A 27,706-nucleotide genomic window follows, 5' to 3' on the forward strand; every position below is an offset into this window, starting at 1 on the left:
AAAGTCAGCCGCTCCGCTTGTAGAAACCTAGCCCCCAAACCTTCCTCCCACGCACCCGCAGCCGCCTCCCTGAGCTCCCTCCTCATCCACACGCGCTCGCCTCCGCCGCGAGCCCTCCTCTATCTCCCTCTCCTCCCTCCACTCTTCTCTTCCCCGCCCCCTCCTGCTGTCGCCGGCTCCCATCCCCTCGGCGACGCGCCGCAGGACCCGCACGGCCACGCAGCCACTCCTCCGTCTCCTTCTCTCCCTTCCTCCGCCGCTCGTCGCAGCTCCGCCTCCCCGCCTGGTAGCGGCCAGAGAAGGGTTGCTCCGCCTCCCCCTCCTCTTCCTCTCTTCCCGAGCATGGCCTCGATCCGGGCCTCGATCTGGAGCAGGAGAGGCCAGGAGTGCAGCCTCGATCTGGAGAAGGGCAGCAACCGCCGGCCGATTCCGGCCCGCTCCGGCGACCCCAGCGGCCATCCAGCACCTTCCCGTGCTCTCCTATCGTTCCCCTACCATCTCCATTGGTCCTCCAACATCATCTGCGGCTAACCCTGGAGCACCCCACTGCTAAACAGAGTGCTAGCAATGTTCTGGAAGCTCGAGAAATCGAAGGTGGCGCTAGAGGTGCTTGATAAGTTCAGTGAGTTTGGCTGTACCTCGGACGGTGACAGCTATTATCTGGCGATTCAAGCGGCTGGAAAGAAGTCCATGGTTGGTGCTGCATGGGGAGTTTGCGAGAAGATGATTAGCTCTGGGTGCTTTGCTGATGGGAAGAAGGCCGGTGAGATTGTGACCTTCTTTTGCAAGGGGAAGAAGGTGACGGAGGCACATTCAGTATACCTAGCAGTGAAGGAGAAGAAGGTTCAGATTCCTACGTGGCTAAGTCATCCTTGGATTTCCTTGTTGGTGCTTTGGCGAAGAATGATGAGACCATCAGTATGGCTCTGGAGCTATTGGAGGAATACAAAGGAGAGTCTCTTAAGCATGCAGGCAAGTCCTTGGCTGCCGTTATACATAGTTTGTGCAGGATGAAGAATGTGAAGGATGCAAAGAAGTTGTTGATGAGGATGGTGAATCTTGGCCCAGCTCCTGGTAGTGCAGTGTTCAAATTTGTCATCACAGGATTGTCTAAAGAGGGAGAAATGGAGGAACGCAAAGGATATGATTAGGGTGATGGAGAGGCGAGGGCTGCGCCCTGATGTTTATACATACAGCATGATCATGAGTGGCTACGCAAAGGGAGGCATGATTGATGAAGCCCATTATCACATACTGATCTGTGGTTACTGCAAGATGGAGGAGTTTGAGAAGGCCCTGGAGTGCCTAAAGGAGATGAAGGAGGACGGGGTACAGCCAAATGTGGATGAGTATAACAAACTCATCCAGTCGTTATGTCTAAAGGCTATGGACTGGAGAATAGCTGAGAAGCTCCTGGAGAAAATGGAGGGAAGTGGACTATACCTTAAGGGCATTACCCGCAGCCTCATAGCAGCAGTCAAGGAATTGGAAATGGAAGAGATGTCAAAAGACAGCCAAGAAGCATAGTTTCTCTAGGATACGCTTGAAGTGACACATTCGCTAATAAGTTTTGGGGAATTTGCCCTCTTTTTGCTCTCCGCATCTCTGGTGAGGTTATGAAAAACACCATCTTTTGTACTTGTCTGCTTGTTGTTAGATGCTAAAATAATATTGCATTTGTATTATAAATGCTGGACCGGCAGGGATGCATTTTTTATTTTGGTCTAGAGTTTTCACGCAATTTTTGATCCAATCTTCATGACCTATCAAATGAGGATACATGGTTGTGTATTCCCAGAGCAAGAGGCCTTGCAAACCAAAAAATCGATTTTTTTTGGACGGTGCAAAAGGGAAAGTAGTACAAAGAAAAACATGTTGATGCAGCAGCAGATACCTGTTATTTCTTTGGTGCATGATATACAAGAACATGACTATATGCTGTTTTCGTGTAAAAGATGGGAATGACAGCGCTATATTGTTAATGTGTAACCCATAGACTTTTGATGGCTTTGGTGTCTGATTCAAGGAAGATATTCTTCATTGTTCGCGTCTTACTAATTTGGTCTGCTATATAACGGAGTGATTTTCAGGGAATGCACTTGATGATTTGTTACTGATGTGTATCCGCATACAAGTCTCGTGTGTAGTAATCTGTTGGTCTTGTGTGCACCAATTCGGAGCATAGTTTAGCTGCATTCCTAGGACATATGGTCTACATGATGAATTTAGTGCCCGACGATTCAGTGTTTGATTTGGTTCCTATTTTCTGTGTGGTCTGTTTAAAACACAGATGTAACATCCCAAATTTGCAATTTGGAATGTTATACACTAGATCATCATGCATATCATATTTTCTTGCATTTTGGTTGATCCTAGAAATTTCACGCAACTCAAGGACCTTCGGAGAGAGTTGGGGATTTCGTTATTTTCATATTTGAGAGTTTTCTCGAATTTGAAAAGAGGATCATTTGATTTATTTATTTCATCTTCAATTATTTTCCTATATCAAAAAATGAGAGAGGGAATAATATGACTTTCCCAAAATTGAGGAAAATGAAGATTTAGTAAATAGATCAAGTTTTGATTTTGCCGGAGTTTTATTTGCATTTTATTTGGATAGGGAAAAATGCGCGTTTTCAAAAATTGCATTCTAGGTCCGGAGTAAAGTTCATTTTGTTCGACTCATTTTTAGGAGTCGGGGAAAATTTACTTTAGAAATTTTGGAGCCCGTATAGATTTTCTTTTCTGTGTTTTTCTGCGCGCGAAACCTTTTAAAAAAAAGGAACTCCAGCAGGCCAGCCGGGCCAAAGGCCCAGCCAGCCAGCCACCGCCCCAGCCTCCCTGCGCGCCGTGCGCCAGGCAAGGCAGGCGCTAGCCGCCGCCGCCTCTTGCTCTAGCCGAGTCCGGCTAGGGTTAGCCCCCTCCCTTTTCCTTGTTTCGTTTTCCTTTTTCCTTTCTTTTTCTTGTCCCCTACCCCAAGTTTTCTCCTCCCCTCCCCAATATAAATACCCCAACACCCCCCCCTCTAAACCCATCAAATCAAACCCCAAGCCCTCCACCGCACCCCACCCCGCTCCCTACACCGCCGCCACGCCACCCCACACCCGCGCCGCCGCACCTTGCCCACGCCGCCGCCGCCCTTCGCCGCCGCCGGAGCCCCTCGCCGGAGGTTGCCCCGCGTCTCTTTTCCTCGGATCGTTTTCTTCTAATCGTTCCGATTCTTTTCCTCTCCTCTGATTCGTTTTCTAGATCGGTTTTTCGTTTCGGTTTTCTTCTCCGAAACCCTAGATCGGATTCGTTTTCTTTTCCGATTTAGTTGCCTTTGGACCGTTCGCCGGACCGTTCATCCTAACGAACGTGATCACCGAATTCTTCTAGGTTAACGAACGTCCGTTCGTATAACCGTTCTTCTTTTTCTTCTTGTCGGATTTATTTCGCGATCGCGATCTCAGATCCGATCTTCGTTCTAGTCTTTCTTCTCGCTCATTTATCGGAATCAGGTGATTCAAACGCCTGGAGTTTCGTTTCGAAACCGCCGTTCCATCTAATCAACTTAAACAAGCTTTTTCCCTGGTAAAATTTGACCTAGTTTCAACTTGCTAGAACCGAGTTGTTTTCTTCCGCCGTTTGTTTTTTCGTTTCTTTGTTCGGTTCGTTCTTTCTTTGCAACCGGAGTTCTTAAGTTGAACTTTCTGGTTCGATCTCTTGTTCGAGTTTTACCTGTGCATTAGATGAGTACTTATTGTGTGCTTGTTGTTTGTCTGCGATAGATCACCCGGATTGCGCCGCCTGTTACTTCGAAACCCTAGGTCTCGCGGATCATCAGCAAGGCAAGTAACACTTTGATCATACCTTTTATACAACCCATGTTTTATTGCATTAGATCAATCCTCTCACATTGCATGATTAGGATCTAATTAAACTGTGGGATGGGAAGTAGATGAGGTAGTACCTATTACCTGTTTATTATGAAACCTTTGGGAGTTACTTCTACGTTTGCTTATTATGCCATGCTATGCTAGTAGACGTGGATTGGGTGAGTGATATCCATGACAGATGTGAGTTGTTAATTAATGGTTTATCTAAGGTGGCAACTTAAACACACATCTAGGTGGATTGAGGCACCTGATGTCTATCAGGACTTGCCTGTTTTTTTTCGGACCGCCACCCAGGCTCAAAGGGATCATAAGATAATTCATGCTAGAAACTTCCGTGTGCAGCCACATGCTACTATGGGCTCTGGCATAGTTGACTAAGTTGTGCGAACTCTTACGGGGTGGACTAGCAGATGTAGGGGTTGTAGGTGGTACGGTCTACCCCACATGTAAGGTGCTAGAGCTTCTGAAAGACTGTGTCTCGGTCATCCGTCTTCTCAAACACCATGTAGTGCGAGAAACCAAATGGAGGCGATCGAGTCTTGTGGGGAAAAGTGCGCAAACCTCTGCAGAGTGTAACAAACTAATCATGATTAGCCGTGTCCCCGGTTATGGACAACTTGAGTATCTAGTACTTGAATATCATGTGAATCTCATCATGTTACTTCTAATTAATGTTGTTGGGTTTTAATTGTTCACTTAATTGGGATCGGAATGCTGTCAACCATTCTCGATGTTTAACAACCACCTTGATAGTTAAATAAATTTATTCCTTTGCAGTAGGGAAAAACTGGCTTTACGCAAAAATTGTAACCATAGAGCTTTCCACCAGCCATATATGCATGTAGTATAGCTGTTTCATTCCATTACTCTCTATGTGTTACTTTGCCAGCATATTCCATGTGCTGACCCGTTTTCGGGCTGCAACTTCTCATGTTGCAGACTTTTCAGACGACGAGTAAGGTGTTTTAGGTCGTGGTTCTATACTCAGTGATGCCGTTGGAGTTGATGGACCCATTTATCTTCCAAGTCTTCCGCTGTTATCGACACTAGATGGCCTTAAGCCATGTTTATTGTAATAAGCTCTCTTTTGAGACAACGATGTAATAAGTGTGTGATTGCCACTCTGCTATAAATCCTTCGATGTACTGTGTGGTGTCAGCATTACTGATCCAGGGATGACACCTGAGCACAGAGCGCTTGATCCATTCAGGTCGGGTCGCGACAGAGAATGGTATCAGAGCACACGCTGACTGTAGGACACGACCACTAAGTTAAAGCCATAGATCACCATTCTCTTCTCATTTTCTAACTCCTCACCTTTTCTACCCTTTTAGGATGACGAACGCGAAGATTAAGTACGCCCAACCGGATGAAGGCACACCTTTTGGATTTCACCTGAAGGAAGTCACCAAGTACCTGAATATTGGATTACCAATCTTCACGGGAACCTTCAACGCCACTCTGCCTGAAGAGGAGCACTGGAAGATTCAAGCTCACGTTCCGGGGAGAACATTCACGCCAATCACGAAGCCTATAGATAGTATTTTCAATGCACCAACCTGGAGTCTGGGAAGGAGCATGGCAGCTCATATCACCATAGGACGCATTGGAGAAGTTTATCAAGAAGACCTCAAGGACACTATCTACCAGATTTGCGGACGCCGAGATGAACAATGGGAGTTAGTCAGCACCAAGAAGGATAGATCCATTGCATCTTTCATCCAGGAGTTAAACCAGCACATTCGACGCCATGAGAACCAGATGTGCAATGATATGATAGAGTTGAAGAATGCAAAGGCAAGGATCATCGAGCTAGAAGGAGAACTGAAGTCTACACGCAAGGACTACATGGACGAGATCGTAGCTCTAGCAAGGCACAATGGCGATCTTAAGCAGGAGATTGAAGAACTCAAGAGGAAGTTAGCATCCAAAGAGGAAGACGAGTACGTCGCATGTCCAGACAACTACATAATCATCGATGACACCGATTCGGATCCAAGTGAACCCGACTTTGAAGACGAAGCTGGAGCAGATATCATGGAGTCTTCCACCGGTTCAAATTTCTAGATGACCACCAGATAGTAGTAGTATTTCCCCATGTAAACATTATAGTCGAGCACTTTTGCGATAGATTTAGACCGATTGTAAGCCCTTGTTTGATTGAATGAAGTGATTTTGTGTGCATTTTCTCATGTGCATATGGGTAGTGTTTTCCCTTTAGACCCCCTCTATTCTTATATCTCATCTTTTCTAAACCCTCAGATGCCTCCGAGAAGTGACAATGGATTTCCACCGGAGCTCACTCAGTTGATCCAGCAGCAGAATCAATTGATGCAGATGTTAGTCCAGAACCAACAGAACAACAACAACAACAACAACCCACCACCACCACCTGTTGACCACTTAGCCCATTTCCTTAGGCTGAATCCGCCGGTGTTTTCCAGTAGCACCGAGCCAACAGTAGCAGACGATTGGCTCCGCAAGATAGGAAGGGAGTTGACCACTGCAGGATGCACGGATGGTGAGAAAGTGAAGTTTGCCGCTCACCAGCTTGACGGACCCGCGGCAGCATGGTGGGAGAATTTCACAGCCACTTACCCAGTTGACACTGTCACATGGGATCAGTTTCAGCAAGCTTTCCGCACTGCCCATGTTTCAGCAGGAGCTATGGCCATAAAGAAGCGTGAGTTTCGCAACTTACGCCAAGGAGGAAGGACAGTTGGCCAGTACGTTGACAACTTCGGCAAGTTAGCACGTTATTCTCCAGATGACGTGGCTACGGATGCAGCTAAGTAGGAGAAGTTTCTGGAAGGATTGAATGATGAACTAAGCATGCAGTTGATGGTAGCGAGTTTCAACAACTACCAGGAGTTGGTAGATCGTGCCATCATGATTGAAGGGAAGCAACAGCAGATTGAGAACCGCAAGAAGAAGTATGGACAGGGGAAGTATAACTCTGGAGCCCAGCAGAAGCCCCGTTTTACCCCCTAAACCGGGATTTCAGTTTCATCACACCCATGGAGGAGGTAGCTCGCACAACCATAATGGCCACAAGAATGGTAATGGGAATGGAGGAAGCAACGGCCAGAACCGTACCACCCCATCGACCCCAACCAAGAGAGACCTGAGTCAAGTCACCTGTTTCAAGTGTTCCAAGACCGGACATTATGCCAATGAATGTCCCGAAGGCCAGAATGGAAATGGCAATGGAAGCTCTGGGAAGAAGCCGAACCCTTTCAATAGGGGACATGTGAACCACATTAATGTGGAGGAGGTTGAAGATCAGCCTGATGCAGTAATCGGTAAGTTTCTGGTTAAGTCATTTACCGCACTCGTACTTTTTGATACTGGTGCATCGCATTCATACATATCAAGGGGATTTGTGGATAAATATAACCTGCCAACCCAAGCCCTTAGGTCACCCATGTTAGTAAGCTCACCAGGAGCGGAGTTTATGGCTAGACGATGGTGTGATCGGTTACCATTAAGGATTGGTAACTATGTGTTTCCCTCAGACCTAATAATATTGGAATCTCAAGGATTGGATGTGATATTAGGCATGGATTGGTTGTCGATGTATGGAGGAAACATCGATTGTGCTAGTAAGTCAATTTTGCTTACCACACCAGAAGGAAGAAGGATCAAGTATGTATCCCGGTATGTGCCAAACAGGACACAAGTAAACTGCCTAACAGGAGTTGTCCAAGAGGAAGTACCAGTGGTAAAGGATTTTCCTGATGTATTTCCTGAGGAATTACCAGGCATGCCACCGGATAGAGACATTGAGTTTTTGATTGAGTTATTGCCAGGTACAGGCCCAATATCGAAGCGACCGTACCGGATGCCAGCAAAGGATTTGGTGGAAATTAAGAATCAGATTAAGGAGTTATTGGATAAAGGTTACATTCACCCAAGTTCTTCGCCTTGGGGATCACCCGTACTTCTAGTGGAAAATAAGGATGGATCATTAAGGATGGTTGTTGATTATCGGGGATTGAACGAAGTAACCATCAAGAATAAGTACCCACTGCCAATGATCAACGATCTGTTTGATTGGTTGCAAGGAGCTAAAGTGTTTTCCAAGATCGATTTGCGATCAGGGTACCATCAGTTGAAGATTCGAGAGCAGGACATACCTAAGACAGCATTCACCACGAGATATGGACTGTATGAGTATACCGTTATGTCATTTGGATTGACTAACACACCTACCTATTTTATGAACCTGATGAACAAAGTGTTTATGGAGTTTTTGGATAAGTTCGTCGTAGTGTTCATTGATGACATCCTGTTTTATTCAAAGAATGAAGAGGAGCATAAGGAACATTTGCGTTTGGTTTTGGAGAAACTAAGGGAACATCAGTTATATGCCAAATTCAGCAAATGTGAGTTTTGGTTGAAGGAAGTTGGATTCCTCGGACACGTTATATCCAGAGAAGGTATAGCAGTTGACCCCACAAAGGTTGAGACCGTAACCGAATGGGAAGCACCAACAACAGTTGGAGAGATCCGGAGTTTTCTTGGACTCGCAGGATACTACCGGAGATTTATTGAGAACTTTTCAAAGATTGCGAAGCCTATGACTGAATTGTTGAAGAAGGATACTAAGTTCAATTGGACTGAGGAATGTGAGGCTAGTTTCCAGGAATTGAAGAAACGCTTGGTTACCTCACCAGTATTAATTTTGCCAGATCAGGCCAAGGATTATGAGGTATATTGCGACGCTTCACGTCGAGGACTTGGAGCAGTGCTTATGCAGGAAGGAAGAGTTGTTTCGTATGCTTCACGACAACTGAAGCCTCATGAATTGAATTATGCCACGCATGATTTGGAGTTAGCAGCCGTAGTGCATGCATTGAAAACGTGGAGACATTTCCTCATTGGAAATCATTGTGAGGTGTACACGGATCACAAGAGTTTGAAGTACATTTTCACTCAGAAGGAGTTGAACCTCAGACAAAGGAGATGGTTGGAGCTCATCAAGGATTATGACATGAGATTGCATTACCATCCCGGAAAAGCTAATGTGGTAGCTGACGCATTGAGCCGTAAGAGCCATGTCAATATGGTAATGACAGGAAAAGTACCAAAGGAGTTAGCAGAAAACCTTCGTGAGCTATGTTTGGAAATAGTTCCGAGAGGCTATGTAGCAGCATTGGAGATTCAGTCAACATTGATGGATAAGATCAGAGAAGCTTAGAAATCTGACAAGGAGATTGCTGCTATAAAAGAGAAATTGAGCAAAGGAAAAGCAAAGGGATTTCGTGAGGATGAGCACGATACCTTATGGTTTGAGGACCGTGTTTATGTGCCCAATGACCCGGAGATCAGGAAGTTGATTTTGCAAGAGGCACATGATTCACCGTATTCGATTCACCCAGGGAATACCAAGATGTATTTGGATTTAAAGGAAACATTCTGGTGGACCGGAATGAAGAAGGATATTGCAGCATATGTAGCAGTTTGTGATGTATGTCAGAGAGTAAAGGCAGAGCATCAGAAGCCAGCAGGATTGTTACAACCATTGCCGATACCCGAATGGAAGTGGGATAAGATAGGCATGGATTTTATCACAGGACTACCCAGGACAAAATCAGGCTATGACTCGATATGGGTAGTAGTTGATTGTTTGACAAAGGTAGCACATTTTATTCCAGTTAAGACCACTTACACCAGTGCTAAGTTGTCAAAGATATACATGACTAGGATCATTTGTTTGCATGGAGTTCCGAGGAGTATCGTATCAAATAGAGGAACCCAATTTACCTCAAAGTTTTGGAATCAGTTGCATGAAACATTAGGAACCAGACTGGAGTTCAGCACAGCTTTTCATCCGCAGACAGATGGACAGACCGAGAGAGTCAATCAGATTTTGGAAGATATGCTGAGAGCTTGTGCACTAGATTATGGATCTAGCTGGGACGATAACTTGCCGTATGCGGAATTTTCCTATAACAACAGTTACCAAACCAGTTTGAAGATGGCACCTTTCGAAGCTTTATACGGAAGAAGGTGCAGGACACCGTTGTCATGGGACGAAGTTGGAGACCGTCAATTCTTTGGACCAGATTTGATTAAGGAGTCTGAACGGAAAGTTAAGTTGATTCGCGATAGGCTCAAGGTAGCCCAGTCCAGGCAGAAGAGCTACGCAGATTCTAAACGCAAGGAGACAGTTTACGAAACCGGAGACAGAGTTTATCTTCGAGTATCCCCACTTTGAGGAGTTAAGCGCTTTGGAGTTAAGGGAAAATTAGCACCGCGTTTCGTTGGACCGTATAAGATCTTGCACCGTATGGGAGAAGTCGCTTATAAGTTGGAATTACCAGAGGGACTGTCAGGAGTTCATGATGTATTCCATGTTTCTCAGCTGAAGAAATGTCACGCCGAGATGGCAGAGGTACCGCTAAGAGATACAGTACCACTCGAAGCGATTCAGTTGAAGGATGACTTAACATATGAGGAGAAGCCAGTCAAGATTCTCGAGTTTGCCAGTAGAGTTACTCGCAGCAAGGTTATCAAATTTTGCAAAGTTCAGTGGCACCACCACTCAGAGGATGAAGCCACCTGGGAGAGACAAGAAGATTTGCTCAAGGACCACCCTCACCTATTTTCTAGCCAACCCGAATCTCGAGGGCGAGATTCATCTTAAGGGGGGTAGGTTTGTAACATCCCAAATTTGCAATTTGGAAGGTTATACACTAGATCATCATGCATATCATATTTTCTTGCATTTTGGTTGATCCTAGAAATTTCACGCAACTCAAGGACCTTCGGAGAGAGTTGGGGATTTCGTTATTTTCATATTTGAGAGTTTTCTCGAATTTGAAAAGAGGATCATTTGATTTATTTATTTCATCTTCAATTATTTTCCTATATCAAAAAATGAGAGAGGGAATAATATGACTTTCCAAAAATTGAGGAAAATGAAGATTTAGTAAATAGATCAAGTTTTGGTTTTGCCGGAGTTTTATTTGCATTTTATTTGGATAGGGAAAAATGCGCGTTTTCAAAAATTGCACTCCAGGTCCGGAGTAAAGTTCATTTTGTTCGACTCATTTTTAGGAGTCGGGGAAAATTTACTTTAGAAATTTTGGAGCCCGTATAGATTTTCTTTTCTGTGTTTTTCTGCGCGCGAAACCGTTTAAAAAAAAGGAACTCCAGCAGGCCAGCCGGGCCAAAGGCCCAGCCAGCCAGCCACCGCCCCAGCCTCCCTGCGCACCGTGCGCCAGGCAAGGCAGGCGCCAGCCGCCGCCGCCTCTTGCTCTAGCCGAGTCCGGCTAGGGTTAGCCCCCTCCCTTTTCCTTGTTTCGTTTTCCTTTTTCCTTTCTTTTTCTTGTCCCCTACCCCAAGTTCTCCTCCCCTCCCCAATATAAATACCCCAACACCCCCCCCCTCTAAACCCATCAAATCAAACCCCAAGCCCTCCACCGCACCCCACCCCGCGCCCTACACCGCCGCCGCGCCACCCCACACCCGCGCCGCAGCACCTTGCCCATGCCGCCGCCGCACTTTGCCCACGCCGCCGCTGCCCTACGCCGCCGCCGGAGCCCCTCGCCGGAGGTTGCCCCGCGTCTCTTTTCCTCGGATCGTTTTCTTCTAATCGTTCCGATTCTTTTCCTCTCCTCTGATTCGTTTTCTAGATCGGTTTTTCGTTTCGGTTTTCTTCTCGGAAACCCTAGATCGGATTCGTTTTCTTTTCCGATTTAGTTGCCTTTGGACCGTTCGCCGGACCGTTCGTCCTAACGAACGTGATCACCGAATTCTTCTAGGTTAACGAACGTCTGTTCGTATAACCGTTCTTCTTTTTCTTCTCGTCGGATTTATTCCACGATCGCGATCTCAGATCCGATCTTCGTTCTAGTCTTTCTTCTCGCTCGTTTATCGGAATCAGGTGATTCAAACGCCTGGAGTTTCGTTTCGAAACCGCCGTTCCGTCTAATCAACTTAAACAAGCTTTTGCCCCAGTAAAATTTGACCTAGTTTCAACTTGCTAGAACCGAGTTGTTTTCTTCCGCCGTTTGTTTTTCCGTTTCTTTGTTCGGTTCATTCTTTCTTTGCAACCGGAGTTCTTAAGTTGAACTTTCTGGTTCGATCTCTTGTTCGAGTTTTACCTGTGCATTAGATGAGTACTTATTGTGTGCTTGTTGTTTGTCTGCGATAGATCACCCGGATTGCGCCGCCTGTTACTTCGAAACCCTAGGTCTCGCGGATCATCAGCAAGGCAAGTAACACTTTGATCATACCTTTTATACAACCCATGTTTTATTGCATTAGATCAATCCTCTCACATTGCATGATTAGGATCTAATTAAACTGTGGGATGGGAAGTAGATGAGGTAGTACCTATTACCTGTTTATTATGAAACCTTTGGGAGTTACTTCTACGTTTGCTTATTATGCCATGCTATGCTAGTAGACGTGGATTGGGTGAGTGATATCCATGACAGATGTGAGTTGTTAATTAATGGTTTATCTAAGGTGGCAACTTAAACACACATCTGGGTGGATTGAGGCACCTGATGTCTATCAGGACTTGCCTGTTTTTTTTCGGACCGCCACCCAGGCTCAAAGGGATCATAAGATAATTCATGCTAGAAACTTCCGTGTGCAGCCACATGCTACTATGGGCTCTGGCATAGTTGACTAAGTTGTGCGAACTCTTACGGGGTGGACTAGCAGATGTAGGGGTTGTAGGTGGTACGGTCTACCCCACATGTAAGGTGCTAGCGCTTCTGAAAGACTGTGTCTCGGTCATCCGTCTTCTCAAACACCATGTAGTGCGAGAAACCAAACGGAGGCGATCGAGTCTTGTGGGGAAAAGTGCGCAAACCTCTGCAGAGTGTAACAAACTAATCATGATTAGCCGTGTCCCCGGTTATGGACAACTTGAGTATCTAGTACTTGAATATCATGTGAATCTCATCATGTTACTTCTAATTAATGTTGTTGGGTTTTAATTGTTCACTTAATTGGGATCGGAATGCTGTCAACCATTCTCGATGTTTAACAACCACCTTGATAGTTAAATAAATTTATTCCTTTGCAGTAGGGAAAAACTGGCTTTACGCAAAAATTGTAACCATAGAGCTTTCCACCAGCCATATATGCATGTAGTATAGCTGTTTCATTCCATTACTCTCTATGTGTTACTTTGCCAGCATATTCCATGTGCTGACCCGTTTTCGGGCTGCAACTTCTCATGTTGCAGACTTTTCAGATGACGAGTAAGGTGTTTTAGGTCGTGGTTCTATACTCAGTGATGCCGTTGGAGTTGATGGACCCATTTATCTTCCAAGTCTTCCGCTGTTATCGACACTAGATGGCCTTAAGCCATGTTTATTGTAATAAGCTCTCTTTTGAGACAACGATGTAATAAGTGTGTGATTGCCACTCTGCTATAAATCCTTCGATGTACTGTGTGGTGTCAGCATTACTGATCCAGGGATGACACCTAAGCACAGAGCGCTTGATCCATTCGGGTCGGGTCGCGACAACAGAACAACGTGTGCCCAGTTTTGTGTTGTATCATGCCATTACTGCATTGGCTTAGGTTACTGCGGTCATTGCATGAATCCCCCAGCAGCTAGCGGTAGGTGGTGCTCGAAATCTCTGCTAAACTGAATTTTGAATAATCGTCTGGTTCAGGCCTAACCAGGAGTAGACTAATTGAGAGTAATTTCGGTGGTGGCAAATGAGGGACTCTTTGGCGACGGAGTGCTCGGGGTTCATCACCCCCAACTGAATCCACCCTGCTATCACAGGGTCCCTCCTCCTGGTCTTGTATTGCCATGAAATTTCCCACTGTGCAGTTTGTTTGATCCGTTGATTTTGCTATCCTATAGTCCTGAGTGGGTCCCCAACCCCAGGCAAACCAATCTCAGTGGAATCATGGAGATCAAAAGATTTTCCATGTCAATATAATTCTATGAATTATATATTTTCTTCCTGGAGAGTAACCTGTGTAATCTTTGAAAGCAGCCTCTGCATGTTTATGGCCTCTCAGCTTCGTGCTTATGGTGCGGCTACGTGGAAGCCGGTGACAAGTACGGCCGCTCTCTACTCGCCTCTAATATGTATGGCTTAACTCCCTCGAGAAAAGGAGTCTTTTTGCAAGGTCAGCCACTACTCCACTTCACATTGAGTTATATGCAGAAATATATGCCATGTTTTTAAATAGTCTGCTCACCTCTTCTACATAAAAAGGTGTTTTGGTCTAATTTTCTTTCACTGTTTATGTTGATGGACGAGAGAGAAAATTCTGTGATTTAAATAATCATAAAGCACATGTCAATCATTTCAAATAAACATTCTTTGTTTTTTGTACTGAAGATGTGAAATAGTTGTTTGGTGGAGGGGCCAGGATTTATGAATTAAGCTATCTGATGCTGACGGTGGTTTCACGTCGTTGGAAGTTTGTGGGCCTCATGGAGTCAAGTCGTGGTAGTACCTGGTCTGGTAGATTTTATACGATGTGTGTGTCGACCCAAGTTGGTTCATCATAAGGTCAGTTCCCAAACAAAGAATTGATCTATGTCGTCGGCACCCTGACGATTTAGCCTTTTCTGCTGATCACAATTGCTTGCATCTGCCATTAAATGCCCCTGCTCCTCTTAATTAAAATTAATGTGAAATATGTTTCTACCAAAATTAATGTGAAATATGTTTCTACCAAAATTAATGTGAAGCACTATTGAGACAACGAATTTCAACTATGTTATGAGCCAAACCATATTAAGTATGTGCATCCTCGCTGGAATGCTTTCTGTTCATGAGCTGGTCTCCCAACACGTATTGTCGAGAAAAGAAAAGAAAGGACCTTTTAAGTTCTTAAGAGGAGCAAGAGAGCTTCTAAGTACTAACTGTCACTCCTATCCTATCCTAATTGAAACGCATTAGCCAACTTGCCTCAGCGATGTTCTATTTCAAAGCTCGCTCCTTCAAATATATGGTGGTTCTTTTCCTGTATTATTACTTAAATGGTTGATGGCCTTGCTTGATGCTTACCACGTGTTTGATCGTTAACCTCTGATGCCATGTTTTCTCCATGCAGGTGTCTGGTAGAATTACTAGAAGTAGCGGATCTACTTTTATTTGCTGTCCTAGCTTGCCATCAACTTATGCCAACGACACAAGGTATGATGTTTGATTAATAGCTATTCTTAGAGGATGGATCCAAATATTGTTTAATTTGCCGGTTCTATACTTGGTTGCAATTTTCTACTGAATGAATGGCTCACGTGTTTTTGGAAAAGGAGGTTAAAACCCCCGGCCTCTGCATTAATTGATGCATACAACCATCACATTGTTATGTCGCCTAACATATATGTACATTTTCTTCAAGCCTTAAAGTGTAGTTAGCACAACATGCAGACACACTTTGGTCGTGGGATTAGCTTTCTCATTAAATTATTTAAATTGGTAGCTCAGAAACTAACTCTGTAGGTCTATTAAATCTTTTGTAGACCCACATTTTTGATATTACCTGAAAAATAAGGAGGTTACCTTTTCCTTTTAATACCTGGAACCAAATTGTTTGATACCAATTGTATCTGGGCGCAGTTTCATACAAGATACATCTTAGTAGAAAAAAATTGGCCTCTGTCTTATTTCTCCATACATTGGATTCATATTTGTTCCAAATTTACATCAAGAAGCCTCTAGAATTTGTACTTTCAGAATCATTCTAAAACTGTGGTTCAGAGCAGAGAGCATTTAATAAGGATGGTTCTATTTCTGAATCTTGCTCTAATCCCTAAAAGGTGAAATTAGGCATGATTTTGATATTTGTTTTACAAGATATTACATCGATTTTCTGGTTTGGGCATACTTATAATTGTTTTCTTCAGACTACATCTTAGCATGCACTTTTGTAGACTATTCTTGATTAGAAGATGTATATGAATGTGAGCAACAGAGTTCTTTACTCCTAGAAATTGCACACGCCAATGAAATTCAGGTATCCCTTGATAAGTCTCTCAGCATTTTGCTTTCTTTCGTAGAATTAAAATTTTCCATCAAACAAACAAATAGTTGTGTTACTAAGTTTATTCTATAATTTGCATTACAGTTTTGCATAGGCTTGGTTTGTTCTGACAAAAGGTTGTTTCACACAACATTAGAATTGATGTTTCTTCATAGCTTTGGTTCAGTGGTAGCTTTAGCCTTTTTACATGTGTGAGTAGGTGTTTCTTTCCATTGACATGAGAACAAAATAGGTCATGACATGTTAAATTATTAATAATGGTCCAGATTCACAAAGAGTCTATGATGTAGAGATTAATATGCTTATAAAATTCCCTCCTTTCTCATTATAAGTTCCCTTTTTATTCTGAGCTGGGTTCTAAGTGTAAAGCTAATTGGTTTGCTGAAAACACTGCATCTATAGTATATATCTACACCAGATAGATTGTCATTTGTTTCCTAGAAAAGAGTTATTTTAGCTAATCTTTGGTACCGATGGAATATGCAGTGATTACTCCCATAACCTATGATAAAGTAATATAATTACCATTTTCGGTCAACTTTCCAACACATTGTGTCCATGCAGTAACTAACATTGTGTATTTTCACACAGATTTGTTCATCGCATGAAGCAAGGAATTGAGACGGCCATCCACTTCATATTGTTAACTGGATGGTGTCGCACTATGCTTTATGAAAGCAACCTAAATAAATTGTTGTAAATAACCCTAAGGATTTTCTTTACCTTGAACTATCTTTAAACCTTTCTTCTTGCTTCACTTGATGCTTTTGGACTTCATGCTGCCATTGACCAGAATGTAAACCGTTATATTTCTGAATGCGCTATGTATGAGATCTCTGATGCTACTAATTATTGGACTGCTTCGGGTCATCTATTTCCTTGTGTAGCAAGGATTCTGGATCGGGCGCAGGTCGTCGCCATAAAGAGAGCCTGGCTGGTGTGGTCTTCATGCTTGGTGTGGAGAAGCGGGGGAGGATGAGTAGGACGGGCATGGGGAAGGAGCAGCCAGGCCGGAGCTCCGGCGTTGCTCGCGTCATGGTCGAATGGAGCCGGCCATCCCTATGGGCTACTGCTCGCCGGTCGTCGTTCCCCAATCTCAGTTGCTCATCTTTGGCTTCACCATCTTCCTCCCCTGATCATGCATCTATTTTAGATCATATAATTATGCTATATCATATATGTTGTTTAGTTTAGACTTGTGCATGTGCATGCATTGGCATTGATTTAGACAGAGATATTGCATGATTTGTACATAAAAGGAGTACGAATGATCTAAGAATAAATGTTTGAATAAAGTTAGTAGTGAGATTTAGGCAGAGGTTACCTGCACTGTTCTATTTTATGTAGATTCTAAGCTGCAAAATCATACATGGTCTTGTTAGTAGTTTGTTTGAGTTGTGAGTTTACGCATTTTCCCTTGGAATGTTTGTATGTGTGATGACTTGCTTTTAGGTTCCCAGCGGTATATCATGAGAAGTTTTTTACTTTGCACCGGGTGATCAACTACATATTTAGACGAATACACTATTCAGGACCAGGAACATTAAGATTTCTAATGTTGTTTTCCTCTTTCAAGATTGCAGTTTTCATAAGCCTTAGATAGCTAAGGTACATAGTTTTCATTTAACAATGTTTTTACTTTTCTCCCATCTCCTATATGGTGTCTAAGAAGTACTAATGTAGACAATTGAAAATTTTATGGCCAATTATGTGGGGAAGGTGCAGCAAGCCGGCCCTCGCGTCGCAGTAGAGTGGAGCCGGCAATTTTACGATCGGTATCTAAATATTTCAACTTGCACAGTTTGAATTAGTTTCACATGCTAAAGTATATAGTTTGAACATAGGTATTCCTTAATTTTTCATATAAAAGGTTTATAATTATTACCCTCGGTGCTTGCTAAAACTCAAAGTTACTAACAAATGCAAAGGTTTCTGTTACAAAAGGTTTAGAATCATTACCCTTGATGCTTGAATTTGGACCTTGCACCTTACTTGGGTAACATAGAGCCAAATGGCACGTTGTCCAAATACACGTTCAAAACACTTTGGGTTTAACATGGTCTCTATCCTTGATCAAACATAAAGTTACTAAAAAGGCAAATATTTCTCAACACGAACATGGTTTCAAATGGGTCTCTGCGTCATTTGGCGCACCGGGTCATCTAGTTTTCTCAATTATGGAGGTGGTAAAAGAGTTCGTCGTAAAGAGTTGCGTCGATGCAAACTTTGACACTAATCTGGATGACTCTGAGGAGTAAACCGGATTCGTATAGTAGAGCAGTTATTTGGAATAGCTCCAAGTAGCGCGTGGTAGCTGCATCTACAAGATGACATAGAGATTTGTAAAGCACACATGGATCTAAAAGGTTCAGACCCGTTGACTATAACATCTCTCACAAGCATAACATGATCAAATCCAGAACTCATTGAGTGTTAATCACATGGTAATGTGAACTAGATTATTGACTCTAGTAAACTCTTTGGGTGTTAGTCACATGGGGATGTGACCTTGAGTGTTAATCACATAGCGATGTGAACTGGATTATTGACTCTAGTGCAAGTGGGAGACTTTTGGAAATATGCCCTAGAGGCAATAATAAATTAGTTATTATTATATTTCCTTGTTCATGATAATCGTTTATTATCCATGCTAGAATTGTATTGATAGGAAACACAGATACATGTGTGGATACATAGACAACACCATGTCCCTAGTAAGCCTCTAGTTGACTAGCTCGTTGATCAATAGATGGTTACAGTTTCCTGACCATGGATATTGGATGTCATTGATAACGGGATCACGTCATTAGGAGAATGATATGATGGACAAGACCCAATCCTAAGCCTAGCACAAGATCGTGTAGTTCGTATGCTAAAGCTTTTCTAATGTCAAGTATCATTTCCTTAGACCATGAGATTGTGCAACTCCTGGATACCGTACGAATGCTTTGGGTGTACCAAACGTCACAACGTAACTGGGTGGCTATAAAGGTGCACTGCGGGTATCTCCGAAAGTGTCTGTTGGGTTGGCACGAATCGAGACTGGGATTTGTCACTCCGTGTAACGGAGAGGTATCTCTGGGCCCACTCGGTAGGACATCGTCATCATGTGCACAATGTGACCAAGGAGTTGATCACGGTATGATGTGTTACGGAAAAAGTAAAGAGACTTGCCGGTAATGAGATTGAACAAGGTATCGGGATACCGACGATCGAATCTCAGGCAAGTATCATACCGATAGACAAAGGGAATTGAATACGGGATTGATTGAATCCTCGACATCGTGGTTCATCCAATGAGATCATCGTGGAGCATGTGGGAGCCAACATGGGTATCCAGATCCCGCTGTTGGTTATTGACCGGAGAGTTGTCTCGGTCATGTCTACATGTCTCCCGAACCCGTAGGGTCTACACACTTAAGGTTCGGTGACGCTAGACTTGTAGAGATATTAGTATGCGGTAACCCGAAAGTTGTTCGGAGTCCCGGATGATATCCCGGACGTCACGAGGAGTTCCGGAATGGTCCAGAGGTAAAGATTTATATATAAGAAGTCCAGTTTCGGCCACCGGGAAGGTTTCGGGGGTCATCCGTATTGTACCGGGACCACCGGAAGGGTCCCGGGGGTCCACCGGGTGGGGCCACCTATCCCGGAGGGCCCCATGGGCTGAAGGGGCGTGGGAACCAGCCCCTGGTGGGCTGGTGCACCCCCCCTTGGGCCTCCCATGCGCCTAGGGTTGGAAACCCTAAGGGGTGGGGGCGCCTCCACTTGGCTTGGAGGCCAAGCCACCCCTAGGGCTGCCCCCCCTCCCTAGATGGGATCTACAAGGGGCCGGCGCCCCCCTAGGCCCCTATATATAGTGGAGGGGAGGGAGGGCAGCCTCACCTGAAGCCCTGGCACCTCCCTCCCTCCCGTGACACCTCTTCCTCCCCGCTTGTGCTTGGCGAAGCCCTGCCGGGATCCCGCTACTTCCACCACTACGTCGTCGTGCTGCTGGATCTCCATCAACCTCTCCTCTCCCCTTGCTGGATCAAGAAGGAGGAGATGTCTCTCCATTCCGTATGTGTGTTGAACACGGAGGTGCCATCCGTTCGGCACTAGGATCATCGGTGATTTGGATCACGACGAGTACGACTTCATCAACCCCGTTCTCTTGAACGCTTCCGCTTAGCGATATTCAAGGGTATGAAGATGCACTCTCTCTCTCGTTGCTAGTATCTCCTAGATTGATCTTGGTGACACATAGGAAATTTTTTAATTATTGCTACGTTCCCCAACAGTGACATCCGTTAGCACATTGACAGAACAATATTTAAGCTGAATCAAACGGGTTGAAATTGCAACATATAGTCTTCACATCCGAACAAAATGAACGAATGCATTCCAATTGAAATGGTCACATTTCCATAAATTGAGAAGCCACTTAGAATTGAGGTAGAAGAAAAACAACAAGGTACGGACAAGAACAAATACTTGGTGAGGATTACCCAATCCCAAACCAAATATCCACGGAAGAAGAACTAGAGCTACAAGAATTCCCACCTATGAAACTCCCGAACCTTTCCGGTTATGCAATCAGGTGTTAGGGATACAGGGGAAGCATAATATCTCACCCAAATCTAGCAAATCCTACATCCAGCTGTATCCATCCTTCAACACATAACCGAGAAACCTTTGGAAATCATTTACCTCAACCTTCGAAAAGCATCCGTTATACAAGTTATGGCAATACTCCCGAACTCCCGCCCCAGTACTGGGTGGCCTCGAGGTTATCTCACCAACAACTGCATAAAAGAGATTTTTGATGTCGGCGAAACTCAGGTATTCCAGAATCTCAACGATAAAATTGTGATGACAACACCTCAGAGCTCAACTCCCCGGGACACTGCCACAACCCCTAAATGATAGGAGGCACCAAGAACAATGTTCTCGTCACAAATCGATCGGAACGATTCCAAGATACCCGCATGATCCTAATTTTTTTTAGTGAAATTTGAGAAGAGACGAGTCAAAACTCTATGTCATGATGCCTCACCAGAGCGATGAAGGGACTGGGAAGTAAAAAGAATTCCAAACTCTCCGATATATAAATCCTAAATGACTCAAAACATTTTTCTAGACTCAACAGTGCCAACGATTCGATCAAGCAGGGGGCTCCTAAGGTCGGGGAAGGCTCTAATACCAACTTGTAACGCCCTTGATGCGGCTATATCTCCTACGTGTCGAAGCACGACTTAGAGGCATAACCGCATTGAAAGCAATGTCACAAGTGAGGTAATCTTCGCAAACAACCCATGTAATATAAATAAAGGGGAAAAGATACATAGTTGGCTTACACTCGCCACGTCACACAAATACATGAATAACATTACATTCATCCAATACACTCATGGTCTGACTACGGTACTAGAATAAAGATCAACCCCCACACGCGACACGGTCCCCGATCGCCCCAACTGGGCACCACTACTGATCATCTGGGAAAGACACATAGTAACGGCGAGAGTCTTCATCGAACTCCCACTTGAGCTCAAGCGCATCGTCTGGAGCAGTATCAACGGTCCCTGCATCTGGTTTGGAAGTAATCTGTGAGTCACGGGGACTCAGCAATCTCGCACCCTCGCGATCAAGACTATTTAAGCTTATAGGTAAGACAAAGGTATGATGTGGAGCTGCAGCAAGTGACTAGCATATATGGTGGCTAACATACACAAATGAGAGCGAGAAGAGAAGGCAAATGCACGGTCGAACAACTATGATCAAGAAGTGATCCTAGAACAACCTACGTCAAGCATTACTCCAACACCGTGTTCGCTTCCCGGACTCCGCCGAGAAGAGACCATCACGGTTACACACGCGGTTGATTCATTTTAATTAAGTTAAGTTTCAGGTTATCTACAACTGGACATTAACAAATTCCCATCTGCCCATAACCGCGGGCACGGCTTTCGAAAGTTCAAATCCCTGCAGGGGAGTCCCAACTTAGCCCATCATAAGCTCTCACGGCCAACGAAGGATATTCCTTCTCCCAAGACAATCCGATCAGGCTCGGCATCCCGGTTACAAGACATCCTCGACAATGGTAAAACTAAACCAGCAACACCTCCCAGATGTGCCGACAAATCCCGATAGGAGCTGCACATATCTCGTTCTCAGGGCACACCGGATGAGCAAGACGTCGGGTAGGCCAGCCCAGAGTTGCCCCTGGTAGCCCCGAACATCGCTTAGTTGGACCAACACTTAGAGAAGCACTGGCCCGGGGGGGTTAAAATAAAGATGACCCTTGAGTCCGCGAAACCCAAGGGAAGAAGGCTAGGTGGCTGAAAGTACGTTATATCGACTAGAGGGGGTGAATAGGCGATTTTTATGGAAGTCTTCAATACATGGGAGTTTTGAAGACAAACGATAGAAATGAACCTATAGCCATGCAGCGGAAGGTAGACTACACTAGGCAAACCATAGTCAAGTATTCAATGAAGTGAGAGCACAAAGACTAACAGTAGCTAGGCAGTACGGATCAGGATGAAAGATAATCTGAAACCAATCTGAACAGACAGTCACACAGTGAAGATAAATGGACAATGCAAATAGGCACTGACTTCACAAGGGCCAACTGTAAATAAGAGATGGGAAGGATAGAACCAGTGAGCTTGGTGAAGACAAAGGTTTGGTAGACCAGTTCCAACTGCGGTGATAGTTGTACGTCTGGTTAGGGCAGATAGGTATTTAAACCCGAGGACACACAGTCCCGGAGACTCAGTCCTGAACACGTAGCTCAGGACGCTCAGTCCTCACCGTATTCCCCTTGAGCTAAGGTCACACAGACCTCGCCCAATCACTCTGGTAAGTCTTCAAGGTAGACTTCCAAACCTTCACAGACTTCGTTCACCGGCGATCCACAATGACTCTTGGATGCTCAGAACGCGACGCCTAACCGGCTGGAGGATTCACAGTCCTCAAGTGTAATAAGTCTTCAGATCACACAGACAGGAAGACTTAAGTGATGCCTAACACTTTTTGGCTCTGGGTGTTTAGGGCTTTATCCTCGCAAGGAATTCTCTCTCAAAGGCTTCGAGGTGGGTTGCTCTCAAACGACAAAAGCCGTACTCTAACTCTGAGCAGCTAACCGTTTATGGTTGTAGGGGGTGGGCTATTTATAGCCACTAGGCAACCCGACCTGATTTGTCTGAAATGACCCTGGGTCACTAAGGAACTGACACGTGTTCCAACGGTCAGATTTCAAACACACACGTCAACTTTACTTGGGCTACAAGCAAAGCTGACTTATCCAACTCTGGACAAGATTTGCTCTCATAGTCTTCACTCGAAGACATAGGATTTTGGTTAAGCATCACTTCAGTCATTCTGACTGGTTCTCTTGGACCCCACTTAACAGTACGGTGGTTCCTATGACTCAACAAAGAAAAACACAGAACGACGAAACTGCTAAGTCTTCGCGCTCCATAGTCTTCACGCGATGTCTTCTCTTGTCATAGTCTTTAATGTGAATGTCTTCACATACCACCTCTGACTTCAATGTCTTCATACATTTTTAGGGGTCATCTCTGGTAGGAAAACCGAATCAATGAGGGACTTCTACCTGTGTTATCCTGCAATTCTCACAAACACATTAGTCCCTCAACTAGGTTTGTCGTCAATACTCCAAAACCAACTAGGGGTGGCACTATATGCACTTACAGTGGCGAATGGTAAAACCAATGTTGGGCATTGCTGGAAGAGTTTTATTCAAGGCGAACTGTCAAGGGGTTCCCATTATAACCCAACCGTGTAAGGAACGCAAAATCCGGGAACATAACACCGATATGACGGAAACTAGGGTGGCAAGAGTGGAACAAAACACTAGGCATAAGGCCGAGCCTTCCACCCTTTACCAAGTATATAGGTGCATTAAGATAAACAAGACAATATGGTGATATCCCAACAATAAACAATGTTCCAACAAGGAACGATCTCCAAACCTCACCTGCAACTAGCAACGCTATAAGAGGGGCTGAGCAAAGTGGTAACATAGCCAAACAACGGTTTGCTAGGACATGGAGGGTTAGAGGTTTGACATGGCAATATGGGAGGCATGATAAGCAAGTGGTAGGTATCGTAGCATAGGCATAGCGAAAGAGCGAGCATCTAGCAAGCAAAGATAGAAGTGATTTCAAGGTATGGTCATCTTGCCTGCAAAGTACTCGGAGTTTCCTTGATCCTCGTAAGTGAACTCAACGGGCTCCTCGTTCACGACCTCGTATCCCAGCTCTACCCAAGCAAGAACAACCAGCAAAAGAACACAATCAACCACGTGCAATGCTCAAGCAACATGATGCAAACATGGTATGCTATGCGGGATGCGATGTGATGCATATGCAAGATTTGCAAAGGAATGATTGAACCTGGCCTCAACTTGGAAACCCAGGAGTGCCACTGGAAAGGTGAGGTGATTTCAGTTGAAATCGATATAAAGATCACCAAAATCGGATGCACGGTTTGGAAATGGCAAGCAAAGCAAATATGGCACCGGTCTGCGATAATCAGCAAGTGACCAACTAAATGCATCAAGATATATATGATACGGCACTCAAACATGACAACAAAATACATGGCAGGGATCCACTCATGAAGCTTGACAAAAGATGAACACTGAGCTACGGCTAATTCATCCATTAACAGGTTCAAACAAGCATGGAAAAAGAGCAAATGATAACAGGTTTCAGACTAAGTGAAATTAACACAAGTCTGGAATTTATCATCAGGAAGCACACTTTAGAGCATGAAAACTATATACTACAGGAACACATGATGGCAAAGAAAGGCATGGCATGAAGCTACTCAAATCACTTAACAAAAGTCCCCTAGTGACCTTGAGCCAAAAGGGATCAGAACATACAATTGCAAGCATGTGAACACAGCAAAAACATAAACAGATTCAGACTTAGTGAAAAACTGAAGCATGCAAATCAGTCAACGAGTAGGCATGTTTACGAGCTCGATGCACTCACTACAGAGCATGAAATGACAAACTAAGCATACACCCATGAAGCATACATAGCATAGGAGCTATACATGGCAAGAACAACAACATAGCATGCACGAATCAATAGCAACATCCTCGGCAAAATCGCTAAACATGTCAACAATCTGCCAGGATTATTTTATAGCAAAAGTAGAGCTCGGTTGACTCAAGATAGGGTGCTCCATAAATGCAAACAAAGACATGGATGGATAGAGCACCATAATATTAACAAAACATCCTTACTGATCATCCTCAAAAGAGGCACAGATCACTAGGAAACAACATGAACATATGGCATAAAAGCAAAAACAGGACAAAGACTTAGTGAAATTCTAAGTCCCTGAAATCGGCATCAACGATTACGCTACTTTGCAAGCTTGTGCTAGTCATCACAAATATCACAAAAATACATGGCAAGCACCTCTGTAAAGATAACATGACACTCTACAAAACACATGTAGAGATCAGGATCATAGCATGCACACATTAATCATGGCAAAAATGACAAAAGGCTATTTGCTGAAACAGATCTGCAACTTTCCTCACATAGCCCTCTTCCAACAGCATTTCGGGCATCAAGATGAGCTCAAATGAAAATGATGCAATGAGATCCGTATTTTCGGGGAAGAAGTCAACCGGGTTATGGCATGCGGAAAAAATGCAAATTAGCTAGGGTTTTCGGGGAAGAAGTCAATCGGGTGATACTCCAGATCCAGATCCGGATCGGCGCGGATTACGAGGTTCGCCGGAACTGCACTGTAGACGGCCGTCGTGGTTGAAGGATCTGGCCGGAGAGAGGAGGAGCTCGCCGGAGCTGGGGCTGGCCGGAGCTTGAGAAGGCGATGGCGGCGAGGTGGAGGCCAGCCGGCGTCGTGGAAGAGGAAGGCGGGGCACCGGCAGGCGGCGGTCCGGTGCGGCGGAGGCGGCAGCCCGGTGCGGCGAGCTGCGAGCTGGGCGGCGAGGTAGCGCGGGCGGCGGGCGAGTCGAGGGAGACGCAGGCGGCGATGGGCTCCAAGGGCCCTCCTCGGGCCCAGCGGGCCTCGACGGCGGTGGGGCAGGAGCTGCCACGTGGCGTTCATTGATTCGCCGTGGGCGACGGCGGCTCTGTCCGGCCGGGACGGACACGCCCGGCGCGGCGCGAGGGAAGAATTAGGGTTTGGAAGGGGAAGATCCGGGATTTAGAATGGGGTGTCTATTTATAGAGGTAGAGGGAGTTAGGAAGCTTCAAATGGAGTGCGGTTTGCGGCCACGCGATCGTGGTCGAACGCTCTAGATGATGGAGAGGGTTTAGGTGGGTTTTGGGCCAGTTTGGAAGGGTGTTGGGCTGCAACACACACGAGGACTTTTCGGTCCCTCGGTTAACCGTTGGAGTATCAAACGAAGTCCAAATGGCACGAAACTTGACAGGCGGTCTACCGGTAGTAAACCAAGGCCGCATGGCAAGCCTCGGTCCAATCCGAAAACGTTTAACACCCGCACACGAAAAAAGGTAACAAGGACCACCGGAGGACATAGGAGCGCCGGAATGCAAAACGGACAACGGGGAAAATGCTCGGATGCATGAGACGAACATGTATGCAAATGCAATGCACATGATGACATGGTATGAGATGCATGACGAAGACAACAACACACGGAGACAAAAACCCGACACCGAGGAAATAAAATAACTTAGTGCCAGAAACGGCAAGAGTTGGGATACATATAAGGTAAATTACATCCAAGGTGTTACACATGCTCATACCTGTCGTCGCCGCGTAGCGCTGCAGGCCCACGTCGTCGTCGCTCCTCGGGACGAGAAGACCAGGAGAGTCAAACCAAGAGTCGAGTCGTCGAAGACGACGAACACTCAAACAGGTGAACGAAAAGAAGGAAGTGACGGAACTCAAGGAACGATCGGAATCAAGGTCAGGGTCTGATCGATCATGTGATCCGAACAAACAGGAAACGAGAGATTTGGTTTCCACGTTATTCTCTGCCTACATGCGAACATGGGCCAGGCCTTTTTCTTATTTCCTTCTGTGTACGCAGTACACAAGGCTGAATTTCAAAAAAAACATGATGGTGTAGATCATGGTAATTATTGTTAATTGATATTTTCCTTCTATGTACGCAGCACACAAGGCTGAGTTTTAAAAAAACATGATGGCGTAGATCATGGTAATTATTGTTAATTGATATTTTCCTTCTATGTAAGCAGCACACAAGGCTGAGTTTCAGAAAAACAAATATATGATGGCGTAGATCATGGTAATTCTTGCTAATTGATATGATTAAAATAGGGCCAGGTTGGAGCGAGATCGTGGTAATTATTGCGTAATTATGATGGCGTAGATCATGTGGTAATTGTTGATAACTGATTATGGTAAATGATGTGATACAACATTGAGGCAATCCGGTCCATTGAGAGATGGCGGATGTATGGCTGAGATGTAATCTTTCTGCCACAACTCGATTGTTTAATAGTAGTGGAGATGAACATTTTTCAATGCAAATACATTTTTACAGTACTTGTTGAACATGTTTTCATATATGTAGTGAACATTTTCCCAAGACGTTTTTTAATACACAATGAACATTTTTTATAGTGTAAATACATTTTTATACATTGTAAGCATTCTGCCTAGCTGATGAACAAATTTAAGTATTGTTAATACTTAATACAACTTTTGAATACACAATGACCATTTTTCTATTGAATAATTAACATTTTCATAGTACTTACTAAACATTTTTTAAATATGTAATAAGCATTTTCCTAAGACATGTTTTAAACACTATAAAATGCTACTATGAACATTTCTCTCCCTAATGTAATTGATA

General features: G+C 44.5%; 1 pseudogene; it reads left to right on the top strand.

The window, feature by feature from the left end:
- Window positions 1-342: 342 nt before the first annotated feature.
- LOC125536004 (uncharacterized) lies at window positions 343-1,733 on the top strand (annotated as a pseudogene).
- The last annotated feature ends 25,973 nt before the right edge of the window (window positions 1,734-27,706 follow it).

This window comes from Triticum urartu, chromosome 5A (assembly GCF_056163025.1).
Source record: "Triticum urartu cultivar PI428250 chromosome 5A, HENAU_Tu73, whole genome shotgun sequence".
NCBI classification, from domain to species: Eukaryota; Viridiplantae; Streptophyta; class Magnoliopsida; order Poales; family Poaceae; genus Triticum; species Triticum urartu.